This window comes from Musca autumnalis, unplaced genomic scaffold (assembly GCF_047663935.1).
Source record: "Musca autumnalis isolate F117 unplaced genomic scaffold, ASM4766393v1 scaffold_3, whole genome shotgun sequence".
Lineage (NCBI taxonomy): Eukaryota > Metazoa > Arthropoda > Insecta > Diptera > Muscidae > Musca > Musca autumnalis.
In genome coordinates this window covers 63182164-63196462 of record NW_027411866.1, presented here as the reverse complement: position 1 = coordinate 63196462, position 14299 = coordinate 63182164, and the positions used below count along the sequence as shown (strand labels likewise).

Genomic DNA, 14299 nt, shown 5'->3' with positions numbered 1-14299 from the left:
TAGGGTTAACCTTCTTTATGAGGATTTGTTTGACGTATATATAATGGAATAGACATTTAAAACCCAGTGGGTTTGATAAATCCGGTTATATATAAACGTACTATTAGGATCAATGACGTTGACTTGATGTGTTTTACCCATTGGAATCTTCCGTAACGCAACACATTTATGTGAAAAGATCAACGTTATGGACATGATATAATTTAGAAAAGAAATTTCTATAAGGGAGTCGGACCATCGGAATTCAATGGTTGTATCTATTGATGATTCGTAACCACGGGATCTGTGGACACCTTTTGTTTAATGCCGATTAAGATTCAATTTTATAGAAGCTGGCCAAAAAACTTGTTCTCAGTGATTTACTTGTGGCTGAAAGTACAAGATCTCCGTTGACGAAGGTAGGAGCTCTTGGAAGAAGTAATTTGTCGATGATGGCGACGTATCAGTGAGGTATTGAGTTGTCCGCATCTACCCTGTGGGTAGAATACGTCAAACACTTTTGTCACTTCCACTAACTTCAATCTGCATGCAGATCGCCACTTATGATGGACCAAATTGTAAATCTATATTAATAAAAGAGTAGAGTGACTGATTCACTGACTGATTCATCAACGCCCAGACGAAACGGCTGAAGCTAGAATCATGAAATTTTGGGTGAGGGTCACTCTTGGTCCGAAGGTGACAGATAAGGCTTGGTTTTTGGAAATTCGTACTAGAACGGTACGAAAAGTACCAAAAGGTACTAAATATGGTACCATTAGTATTAGCCAAACGCGAAGAGCTAGAATTCTGAAATTTGGAATGAGGGTCGCTGATGAAAAGATAGAAATGTATACCAAAGGGTTTTTGGAAATTCGGACTATAAGTGTACGAAAAGTACTAAAAGTTACCAAATTTAGTACCATTTGGTATTATGTGAACGGATAGAGCTATAATCTTGAAATTTGGAATAAAAATCAAGGTTTAGAAGATGTGTTGATACAAGGCGGTGGTTTTGGAAATGTGTACTCTTGTGTGCGAAAAGTACTAAATGGTACTAAATTTGGTAAAATTTGCATTTGGGCGAACCGGTAGAGCTAGAACTCTGAAATTTGGAATGAGGGTCACTGATGGAAAGATAAAAAGGTGTACCAAAGGGTTTTTGGAAATTCGGACTACAAGTCTACGAAAAGTACTAAAACGTACTAAATTTAGTACTATTTCGTATTATGGGAAAGAATAGAGGTAAAATCTTCAAATTTGGAATGTAAATCAAGGTCTGGAAGATGTGTTGATATATGGTTTTGGGAATGTGCATTCATGTGTACGAATAGTACTAAATGGTACTAAATGTGGTACCCTTTGTATTAGGCAAACGCTAAGAGCTAGAATTCTGAAATTTGGAATAAGGGTAACTGATGGGGAGCTAGAAAGATGTACCAAAGGGTTTTTGGAAATTCGAACTACAAGGGTACGAAAAGTACTAATGGTACTAATTTTAGTACAATTTGGATTTGTGTGAACGGATAGAGCTGGAATCCTGAAATTTGAAATTAAGGTCACTGATGAAGAGTAACAAAAAAGGTTTTTGTAAATTCGAACTATAAGGGTACGAAAAGTACTAAATGGTACTAAATTTAGTACAATTTGGATTGGGGTGAACGGATAGAGCTGGAATCCTGAAATTTGACATTAGGGTCACTGGTGGAGAGTAACGAAAAAAGGTTTTTGGAAATTCGAACTATAAGTGCACGAAAAGTTCTAAATGGTACTAAATTTAGTACAATTTGGATTTGGGTGAACGGATAAAGCTGGAATCCTGAAATTTGAAATTAGAGTCACTGGTGGAGTGTAACAAAGAAAGGTTTTTGGAAATTCGAACTATAACTGCACGAAAAGTTCTAAATGGTACTAAATTTAGTACAATTTGGATTTGGGTGAACGGATTGAGCTTGGATCCTGAAATTTGTAATGAGGGTCACTGATGGAGAGTTACAAAGAAAGGTTTTAGAAATTCGAACTATAAGTGCACGAAAAGTACTAATAGGTACTAAATTTAGTACAATTTGGATTTGGGTGAACGGATAGAGTTGGAATCCTGAAATTCGGAATGAGGGTCACTGATGAAGAGTAACAATGAAAGGTTTTTGTAAATTCGAACTATAAGGGTACGAAAAGTACTAAATGGTACTAAATTTAGTACAATTTGGATTGGGGTGAACGGATAGAGCTGGAATCCTGAAATTTGGCATTAGGGTCACTGGTGGAGAGTAACGAAGAAAGGTTTTTGGAAATTCGAACTATAAGTGCACGAAATGTTCTAAATGGTACTAAATTTAGTACAATTTGGATTTGGGTGAACGGATAAAGCTGGAATCCTGAAATTTGGAATGAGGGACACTGATGAAGAGTAACAATGAAAGGTTTTTGTAAATTCGAACTATAAGGGTACGAAAAGTACTAAATGGTACTAAATTTAGTACAATTTGGATTGGGGTGAACGGATAGAGCTGGAATCGTGAAATTTGAAAGTAGGGTCACTGGTGGAGAGTAACAAAGAAAGGTTTTTGGAAATTCGAACTATAAGTGCACGAAAAGTTCTAAATGGTACTAAATTTAGTACAATTTGGATTTGGGTGAACGGATTGAGCTTGAATCCTGAAATTTGTAATGAGGGTCACTGATGGAGAGTAACAAAGAAAGGTTTTTAGAAATTCGAACTATAAGTGCACGAAAAGTACTAAATGGTACTAAATTTAGTACAATTTGGATTTGGGTGAACGGATAGAGCTGGAATCCTGAAATTTGGAATGAGGATCACTGATGAAGAGTAAAAATGAAAGGTTTTTGGAATTCGAACTATAAGTATACGAAAAGTAATAAATGGTACTAAATTTAGTACAATTTGGATTGGGGTGAACGGATAGAGCTGGAATCCTGAAATTTGGCATTAGGGTCACTGGTGAAGAGTAACGAAGAAAGGTTTTTGGAATTCGAACTATAAGTATACGAAAAGTAATAAATGGTACTAAATTTAGTACAATTTGGGTTTGGGTGAACGAATAGATCTGGAATCCTGAAATTTGGAATGAAGGTCACTGATGGAGAGTAAAAAAGAAAGGTTTTTGGAAATTTGAATTAAACGTATACGAAAAATACTAAATGGTACTAAATATAGTACAATTTGGATATGGGTTAACGAATAGGGCCGGAATCCAGAAATTTGGAATGGGGGTCACTGATGAAGAGTAAGAAAGATGTGCCAAAGGTTGAAAAGTCGTAAATGGTAGTGAATTTAGTATGATTTGGATTTGAAGAGCTGGAATCCTGAAATTTGGAATTAAGATAATTGTTGGAATATAGAATTGAGATATGGAGGTATCTTTGGAAAATCGTACTAATGTGCACGAAGTAGTACTAAATGGTACGAAATTCGCTATAATTTGTATTTGCGTGAACAGATTATTGTTGGAGTGTAGGATTGAGGTAGTTTTGGAAATTCGTACTTATGGAAAAGTGCTAAATGGAACTACATTGGCTATAATTTGGGTTTAGGTGAACGGATAGAGCTGAGATATGAAAGTACATTTTGTAAAATCGTGTACGAAAAGTGCTAAATGGTACAACATTTGGTACCTTTTGGTATTTGCTATATGGTATAGAATTTTGTACAATTTGTGATTTTGTAAAGGGTAGAACTGGAATTTTGAAATTCGGTATTAGGTTAGCAATTGGTGTTTAGAGTAGAGGTAGGAAGGAGGTTTGGAAAATTCGTACTTATTTATACAAAAACTACTAAATAGTCCTCAAATGGGTTTCAGGGAACTGGTAAGACTGGAAAAGTGAATTGGGGTTAGGATATATGTTGAATATAAGGAAGTAATTTTTGAAACGTTTACCTATGTGTACGAAAAGTTGGGTAACATGTTGGTACCAAAACCATTTTAAATAGTTAAGGTACTAAATTTGGTGTTGGGTGTAGGAACAAAGCTGGGATTATATAATTTGGAAATATGCTATTTGTACAAAAAATACGAAATGGAAAAATATTTGTTATGAAGGTCACTCTAAAATTTGAGACAAAGTTCTGAGTTTGAAAAATTGTACTGAATATTGTTCTCTTGATTTGATGTTAACGCCAAGGAGTTTCTAAATAATGTACTGAAATTAAGTAGTCAAACGTGAAATATCTTTTCAAAAAATGTTTTTTGTTCTGACCGCTTTGGTATGTAAATTTGAAAACGTGGTCCAATGCGAAAATTTTGTTAACTAGAAGGTATTTACCCCCCGATATTAAAAAATCCTAAATTGAAATGCCTACAAAAAAATTTCCGTTAAATACGGTTGACATACCCGTGCACATTAACTACAATTTTTTGTACAACAGAATCTGCAGTATTCACCATTCCCGTATTAAATATTGTTTATATATATTCTGTTCCCTTTCCGCATACGAAGTAGCGGGCATTTGCTAGTTTAATATGTATTTCTGGGTTGAATCACTAAAAATAACATCACAATCATTTCACGCACTTTTATGAATTACTAATTATCTTACCTTCTAAGGGTACTGTACATGGTATGTTTTTTACATATGAGTTGTCACTTCTGCCATATAAAATGTATATGCAAAGTGACAACTCATATGTAAAAAACATATCGTGTAAAGTGCCCATAAATAATGAGGTATTTAGTTAACTTTCAATATTAAAATTTTGGAAATGATAATAAAATTGTTTTATCACTGAAGATGTTCTGGATTTTTTTGAGTATATTGAGGAATAATTATATCCTTGATGTGTTTCTTTTAAAAGTTCGCAAAAGAAGGAATAGTTTTTACAGCGTGCGGAAGTTTAGACCTCAGATTACGATTGGATGGTAAAGAGAAAATGAAATGTCAAAAGTCATTTATTGGTAGCACTATAGAATAAAGCAATATCGATAATTATTGAACAAAGTTGTGACGACCTGTGGAATTTATATAGTGTTATGTTTGGTTTACATTCGGCGTCGTTTCGTGATTTCGAAGGCGTTTCGTGATTTCGCGCGGAGTCAAGCAAAATTTATCATGATTTCGCATACAAAAATGAAATCATCTCATTTCGTGATTTCAGCGAAATCAACATCGAAATCACAGTACACATGATATACAACCCTGTTTTTGCCTAAAAAAGTACCAAAAGTTGCAACACTTGTCACGTATCACAATAAACAAGGTAGATGGTCAATTGCTGCCACAAAAAATTTTAGAATCAAAATTTGTAAACTATGTGAAAAAATATTAAATTATTTTGTTACAATGCTATTTTTCATTGTGTTCCCGTACTTTTTTAATGGTAATGTTAGAAAAAAGAGCAAATTGTCAAAAATTGCTTCCCCATACAAATTTCTTAAAAAATACGGGAACGGAAAAATGTCGGAAATTACAAAAACTCCAGCATAAATGTCAAAATCTACGTATCAGATTAGATGCCAATGAACATGCTTGCTGCTAGTTTCTACTAGGCCAAAATTGTATGGCAGAAAACAGGAGAAGAAGGTGTTATTCGGCGCTATTTTTGTTTAAAGAGAAGTGCAAGCCATGCTAGATTTCGAAGTACGGGAACGCATTTTTAGCACTAAACGGGATAAATACTGCAAGTACTAATATTGTGCAGTTTTTGTGCACAACTTTTATCTATCATAATTTATTATTATGATATCCTAACGATAAAATCATTTTTTTTTATTTTTTCATTATTTAGTACTATACACAATTAATACTATATATAGATAATTTTACGATAATTTTCCAAATAAAGTTGTAAAGTTCTATATTGTCGTATATTTTTGATGATTAATTCAATGTACAACAACTTTTTTTGAAAATCCATGTTCGATCAGCTTCGCATATGCATCTACCTTGATCATTGTGATATGTTTGAAATCAACAAAAAAATAAGTGTAAACTCCGGGGTGTATTTCAGGATTTCGTGAAATCCAGTGGATTTTGGAGCGCAAGTGTAAACTTGGCATTAGGATCCTTTTTATAAGAATTATCTCTAGATAACCACGAAATTAGGGCAATGTTGAGTTTAGATTCCAAAACGATTTGTTTGATTGATTTCGAGAATTTGATGGATGGATTGATCGACGTAAACTAATTGCAGTTGTGTGTCCTTATTGGGGGTATGTGTACAGTACACACTGTCAGCCCTATTCTGAACATTCCTATGGGAACTGTTTCCCATGGGAGCGAAATTTCCCATTCCCACGTTTTCCATATTCTTAACGACGTGGGAGCTGAAATTTCGAAATTAGATACACCAAATTATTATAGCATACTTTTCGGAGCTGTAATTTTGTTTTGTAATACAAAATGCCTACTTGCATTGAATTCGCGGTTTTTGAATTAGATTAGCAAAAGCACAACTCACTTAATTCAACAACCGTGCATTGATTTATGGATTTGATAAGTGAATGGAGTCAACGATGTGTGATGTTGTTCTAATAAGCTCATTTTCTTCAGAATGTGCGAAGTGGTGTAAGCATTTTTTAAGTAGTAGGCAAACAAAATTTTCGTGTATAAAGTAATATGAACTTTTTAAGTTTGTAACGAATTTAAAAATTGTATGTTGATACGGAGTAATTTTAGTTAGGGGTTTAACGAATATATCGCTAGTTTTACTTATTCCTAATGATAGCTAAAACTCGTATTTTGCATATTTTTAAAAAATTCAAAAAAGTAAATTCGGATATTTTTCTCGATTATTACATATTTTTGCGTATTATTACATATCGTCACCATAAATTTCCGAAGACGTATCTACAAAAAAAAAATAAAATACGTTTTTTATGGAATCTAAAACTAAAACACATGCCCTTGCAAAATTTCAAGCTTCTACGTTCAAAAATAACGATCCTATTCAAGAAAAGGTATTTCGGAAAATGGAATAGCTTTGCAATAATTTGACATATATGTATGTACGTCTGTGTTATCGTTGTCGTGTCGTTGAGGAGACTAACACGTTTTCATTAGAACGTTAGTTGTTTGGTTTAAAAAACCCGAATGATATGCTTGGTTTACATTCGGCGTCGTTTCGTGATTTCGCGCGGAATCATGCAAAATTTATCATGATTTCGCATACAAAAATGAAATCACAAATCACAGCGAAATCAACATCGAAATCATAGTACACATGATATACAACCCTGTTTTTGCCTAAAAAAGTACCAAAAGTTGCATCACTTTTCACGTATCACAATAAACAAGGTAGATGGTCAATTGCTGCAACAAAAAATTTTAGTATCAAAATTTGTAAACAATGTGAAAAAAATATTAAATTACTTTGTTACAATGCTGTTTTTCATTGTGTTCCACTACTTTTTAATGGTAATGTTAGGAAAAAGAGCGAGTATTCAAAAATTGCTTCCCCATACAAATTTCTTAAAAAATACGGGAGCGGAAAAATGTCGAAAATTGCAAAAACTGCAGCATAAATGTCAAAATCAACGTATCAGCTATCATATTAGATGCCAATGGTCCTGCTTGCCGCTAGTTTCTACTAGGCCAAAATTGTATGGCAGAAAACAGGAGAAGAGGGTGTTATTCGGCGCTATTTTTTTTTTAAAGAGAAGTGCAAGTCTTGCTAGATTTCGGAGTGCGGGAATGCATTTTTAGCATTTTTGATAATTTTGCTATTGGTAACTATGTTTTTTGTTCAATTTCAAACTACGACAATATATTTTGACAGGAAATGGATGTATCAGCTCGTCTTATTGGATGACCATCTATTTGGATAAACAATTAATACGATATATAGATAATTTTACGATAATTTTCCAAAAAAAAAAGTTGTAAAGCTCTATATTGTCGTATATTTTTGATGATTAATTCAATTTACAACAATTTTTTTGAAAAATCATGTTCGATCAGCTGCGCAAATGCATCTACCTTGATCATTGTGATATGTATGAAATCAACAAAAAATAAGTGTAAACACCGGGGTGTATTTCAGGATTTCGTGAAATCCAGTGGATTTTGGAGCGCAAGTATAAACTTGGCATTATATTACGAAAATGAATAAAAGTTGTAAAGATTGTATATATTATGGTTATTTTCCAATATATTTTAAAATTTATTGCCAAAAATTCTTTTGAAACTGATTTGTTTTTACTTGCTGTGCTGCGTTAATAGAATCAACCAAGGTACTTTTCTCGTATTTCAATACATATGGTCTGTTCCAGAAATGCAAAAATCTACTAATTTTTACTACTTTTTTTTGTTTTGTTTGATAACATAAAGGACAATTTTTTATCGGTGTAAAACATGTTAGATTCTTGCAGGTTTTTGTATCATATAAGAATATGCAAAATCCGAAGTCTACTAATGATATATTTTACAGTACATTTTGTATGCTTTTATTAAGCAAACACATGTCGATTATAAATATTTGCAATAATTTTGTCGTGTAGATGTCTTAAAATATGAAATTTCATAAAAATATGAAATTTCTTGAAATTTCATAAAAATATGAAATTTCTTGAAATTTTTTTTTTCAAACTCCCACACTGTTTGCTGGGGAGATTTTCCCACAAAAAGACAGAAAATTCTCCCACAATTCAAGATAGAGAATGTATACTTTTTCCCATGGGAACAAATTCCCAATTCGAACTTCATACAGAATGAGGAGATGGGAAATGGGAAAAAATTCCCACAAAATTTTATTCAGATGGCGCAGGCAATATATTAAAAATAGGGGGGAAAACTGGTTCTAATAAGGGGGAAAGCAGGGTTCGTGAATTCACTTTTGATTGTTGATTAGGGGTTCGTGAATTTGTGTTCACTCAATGTGGGAATGGGAAAATATTCCCAACTCCCATGCGTTCAGATAGGGCTGTATGTTTTAATATCACTTATAAGTAACATTGATCATTCTCAAATTCTCGTCAAATGCCACGGATAACTGAGAGAAACGTGTAATCAAAAGAAAACTACCCCTTGGCGAACAATGCCAAATCTTTTCCACTAATAAAATAGTTGTTTTAAAATATTAAAACAACAACAATGGGATTAAGCCAGACTATTTTGAAAAAACAAAATTGCAAACGCTATCCCAATAAAAAAACGCCGCAATGCTTCTAATTGAAGACACTGGCACGACGTGTGTTGTTTTTGCTGTAAAGCAGACCAACCAAATTTTTGGTGTGTGCATTCGTTGAAATTCGACGACACATACTAGTGGAAGAGGTTTGAATTGTTTTCGCAGACACTTTCGTCGGAGTTGTATGAGGTTGCCAAGGAAAAACTTCTCATTGAACTTTTTTCTTATACTTCGAGCTGACGATTGATGTTTGGGTATAAAAAGTTTCTTGTTGAAGAAGTTATTGAAAAATAACTTCGGTGGAGAATATCCACAAACAAGAAACAAGGGAACTGATGAGATCCAGTGGCGTGGATCGAAACTATAGTATTCCCTGCCTTACCCCTTGGCGAACAATGCCAAATCTTTTCCACTAATAAAATAGTTGTTTTAAAATATTAAAACAACAACAATGGGATTAAGCCAGACTATTTTGAAAAAATAAAATTTAATAAGTCACTTGAATTTAAGGTGCTCTTTGACTTAGAAGCTTTTATTAAGAAATATTTCACTTGCAATTCAGATTTTTTTGGTAAATTTGATTTTAGCCACATTTATAATACATTCTCCTCTAAATTTCCTGCCTATTATTATTCTAGGTATATCAAAGCTGATCTCGTGGAATAGGGCGTGTATAAGTTTGATACGTTCCAACTCAACTTCCCGAGCTCAGTCGATCACGGATGCTGATTGACGTCATCAGGCATCTCCTCTGCACGTTCCCTCTGCGGACACCGTAGAGCGCAGATGCCAACGAGGTGGTTGTTGAGTTTTCTCTCATTGGAATATGTAAATGTAGTTGTATAAATCGACTCAGATCCTCTGCGATCGCTGCAATCCTCTGCGATTGCAAGAACCTCTGCGTTCACTTGTCGACCAACCTTTGGAGAGTTAACTTGTCGATCAACCGTTGAATAGTTAACTTCGCGTATTAACCAACCGTCTCGCGTTAATACTAACCGGCCTCTGTCGCCACCCCAGATTACACTTGGTAATCTTTGTTGTTTACTAACCGGCCTCTGTCGCCACCCCAGATTATAAGGCAATCTTTGTTGTTGAATAGAAAAGATAGAATACATCAATAAACCAGCATATTATTTAATATTTAAACTGATACTGCTTGTGTTTTATTTTCTTGTTCTTTTCACCCCCACTGCTCATCAGTACTTTACTGAGTTATCGAAGCCTATGGATTTCCCCTCCCTCACCTAATCATTGGTCCAATCGAACCGGATTGAAGTCAGCTTTGTCGTTGTTCCCCCTCTCTTGAACGAGAATTGAAAGTTTTGTGGTTGCTTTGCACGGAGAAATCATTGGATCATCTCACTCCACATATCATTGATATTATTATGAAACGGATCGCCTTATTTTAGTAGGGCGCACACAATGTGTGTCGACCTTAATATGACTGACGACATACGCGATGCTATACGCTACGTCAATCATTAAGGATGGCCTAGTGGCAACACTGGAGTTTGGCACCACTGTAAGTCTATCTACATTCACTATCACACATACGTATGTGTAAATGTGAAACACGATCAAGCCATCACAGTGATCATTTATTAATAATCAGCAAAGGGAGTACAACAGCAAGAAAATAAAAATCATATTTCGACCGTAGTGAAAATAAATATTTTAGCAAAGTGTGCACAAATGTTAAAGACTGTCACATAACCTCTTTAAAAGCGGATATTCTAATAAGAAGATCTACAAATAATAAGAACCTTAATAAGTGAATATTACATTGTGACATTTTGCAAAGACCTCAAGCCTCACAAATGAATTTGCATTTAATGCAATAAATTTGAATTATTTTCAAGGTAAGGCATTGCCAAATATGCTTGTTTGCCCAAAGTGATTTTTTTTTACTGATTTTGCGTTTTAATGCATAGTGACATCAACAAAACTGGAAAATTCCAAATCTTGTAAAGGGATTTCCTGACCTTACATTGGTAAATTGCGAAGTGAATTTACAACAACAATTACGAGCATTATTCTGGAATTATTGACGTCACTGCCAAGCAAAGGAACAGATCTCTATAGACACAGAAGAAGGAAAAAACCATCAATCCTTCCCAGCTGTGGGACATGCACCCAGACATAACCACGTAAACAATTTATGCGGTGATGTATTAATGAAATTAAAATGTAGTGATTTGTGGAAATTTAGAATATTATAATGTGGAAATTTTAGACATCATAAAATTATTACAAAATAGTACTGTTCCACTTAATTTTTGCCATTTCCATAAAAATTAACCTGCTGCAAATAATGGTTCATAAACGATATATTTACATATTGATAAATATGTAATACATATGTATACATAATTTTTTTGACTTATTGAATTTTTGCTTTCTCTGAATTTCTTGCTTTCTGTACATAACGGTACTTAGTTGACCTTCATGTACATACATAATTAGACATATATATTTTTTTAAGTTTCTTTTTGTAAACAACATCCCGTTAGGAGTTTAAGAATAGTTTAGATTTTTGTAAAAGAAGATGTGTGTCAAATATTAGAACAAAACCCAGCAAACATTTTTAGACTTGACCCAAAAATAATATTTTAATGGGTAATTTTTTCGAGTGCTAGATTATTGAGCTCAATCATCCGGCAATTTTAATAGACTTTTTGGTTAGTGCCATTGCACAAAATGGGATTTTTGTTATAAACAAAAATATTTTGACATTTAGCCTTTTTCTTAGTTTTTCCTTTTTTCTATTTTTTATGTTTAATTAATTTAGTAATTAATGCAAATATGCAAATAATTTTCAATTTTTAAATTGAATTATTTTTCTTAAATATTATAATTAATTGTGTTCAATAAAATAAATTTTGCTATGAATATGAAATGCTAAACTGACTTCGCATTTTAAAGGAATGTTGGGTAACCAAGGCTTTTAGGATTTGAAGGTCACATTAAGGGACATTGTCAAATTAAAGGTACATACAATGTCATAGGCGACAGGGTGGGACAAGTGTACCTCGGTATGACATTAGACCTCGTCATACTACAAATGGTCACAGGCAAGGTGCATCAATGACTTAGAATTGACCTTGTGCAATATAATTTAAAATCAACTCTACTTTTTTAATACTTTCCTTTTAATACTACTTTTTTATTTTAATATGTTCGCGCGCTGAAGAATAACTTACTAATAGAACTTACCTCCTGGATGAGCTAACCAGGCAAATTTGTTATCTTACCATGCCCAAACCGACCTCGTATATTTTTCATACATTTTTATTCGATTTTATGCTTTGATTTTATTCAGCGGATAGCCGGCGCGTAACATATATGGCGCCCAACGAAATACATTTTGTGTATTTTGACCTTTTGATTTTAAATTATTTTTGCACCTTTTTCGAAAAATCTGTTCTTTTGAACAAATTTAAAAATTCTGAGTCATTGATTAGATCTTATGAACGATTGTTCTAATTGAATCATATACAGGTGATTTCCATTGGAACATGTTAGTGACATATTTGTTCATTTTTCTATTTATGGATATTTTAATAATTTTTATAAGACCTTTTTACTGGGATCTGTATACACTTGGTAAAATTGACTATAAAATGACATAAATTGAAATAAATAGATCCGTATTCAGATTTCTATTTTTAAATGCCTATATCTTTTTTATCTCTTGATGAGGAATTTAGAGTCCAGACTGACGACTAAGAGTAGTTCAGTTTATGTTGCATAAAGGAATCATTTCTAAATATTTTGTCTTGACTTTTCCTTCAGACTTTTGTCTGGTCTTTTATAAGATATTGGACAATAGACGCTGGTCAATGTTAGGACATAAGGCTAAAGCACTAGAATAATAAAAATAGATCAGCAGATTTCTGAATATAAATAAATTTCCCTTTGAGTCATCAATTAATTTCTTCATTTGGGAGATATTGATGAGCCAAAGACATATAGAATAGACAGTATACTTCGGTATCTTTGCAATTCTTTGAGTGTGACCTGAAGACTTAATAGTATTGTTACTCAACATTCCTTGAAATTTTATGAAATATTTTCGATTTATTTGAAAACTTTAATACATTTAAAGTTATTTTCTGACATATTTTTTTTTTTGAAATATGAACAAACGTGTTACACGATCAACTTCAAGTACATCAAGTAATCGTTCACTAAATACACCATTTTCCAGTACCAGAGGTAGAGGTTCTCCTACTACTAGGATTTACAATAGAACTAGTAGTGCAGGACTTTTCAGTACAAAAGCTAATTCTAAAAATATTTTAAATACTTCTGCTACTTCCACTGGAGGTCGAGGCAAACCATTATTTTTATCTATTGAGTCAGCAGATACTGATTCGTCTGAAGACTTTATTATTCCACCAAATATGGCGTCAGAAGAAAATAACGGGGGATCTGGTAGACCTCCTCCACCATTGACAAAACGCCCTGATAATCAGGACCTTGACTCACAGTCACTCCTTTTATATTTCCGAGAAGTTATGAGGGAAACTCAGGAAGAATTTAGGAGAGAAATTAGCTCGATTCGACAGACATTAAGCCAACCTACGGGTTCTAGAGCGACTTCTAAGAACAGAATTGATGGGGACTTACCTTCTCCAAATACGAGCATTAGGGTTATGACTTTTTGATATTTTTCCTCAAAAATGATTTCCTGTAGCAGGGATGAATGAACTTTTGCCTATTAATCACTATGCTGTCGTTTATTCCATTGAAGAATAAAAAAAGTTCACGTACAAATCGATTTTAAAAAAATAAATTTTTTGAAAAAATATATGAAATGAATAAAATTTTTTTTTCAAAAAATTATTTTTTGTTGCTCGAATGAATAAATATATAATCCTACTAATAACTATAATTACGTTTATTTCATTCAAATATCAAAAAAAGTCGCCAAAAAAGTTACTTTGAAAAAATTTTTTTTTTTTTTTGTTTTTGTTAAAAAATTATATTTTTGAATAAAAGCGTTTACGACATTTTTACGATTCTCAGAATTGAAGAAAAATAGTGAGAAATAAATTTTATGTCGTTTTAATTATCTCATGTGGCTATAAAGTTTATTTTCAATTATATTTCTGTTTTCAGTGACTTCAAAAAATTGTCCTTAATCTTAATAAATTCATATTTTAAAATCATTTTGTGCGTGAGGTTTTTTCACCGAATCACCTTATAATTAAGATTTTATGTAATCTTATGGC

General features: G+C 33.0%; 1 long non-coding RNA gene across 1 annotated transcript; it reads left to right on the top strand.

Moving 5' to 3' along the window:
• The first annotated feature begins 10652 nt into the window (after positions 1-10652).
• On the top strand, positions 10653-11961 carry LOC141399187 (uncharacterized). The gene is made up of 2 exons (XR_012411786.1): positions 10653-10924; positions 10997-11961. It is a non-coding gene; the product is annotated as an uncharacterized lncRNA (long non-coding RNA).
• Positions 11962-14299: the final 2338 nt, after the last annotated feature.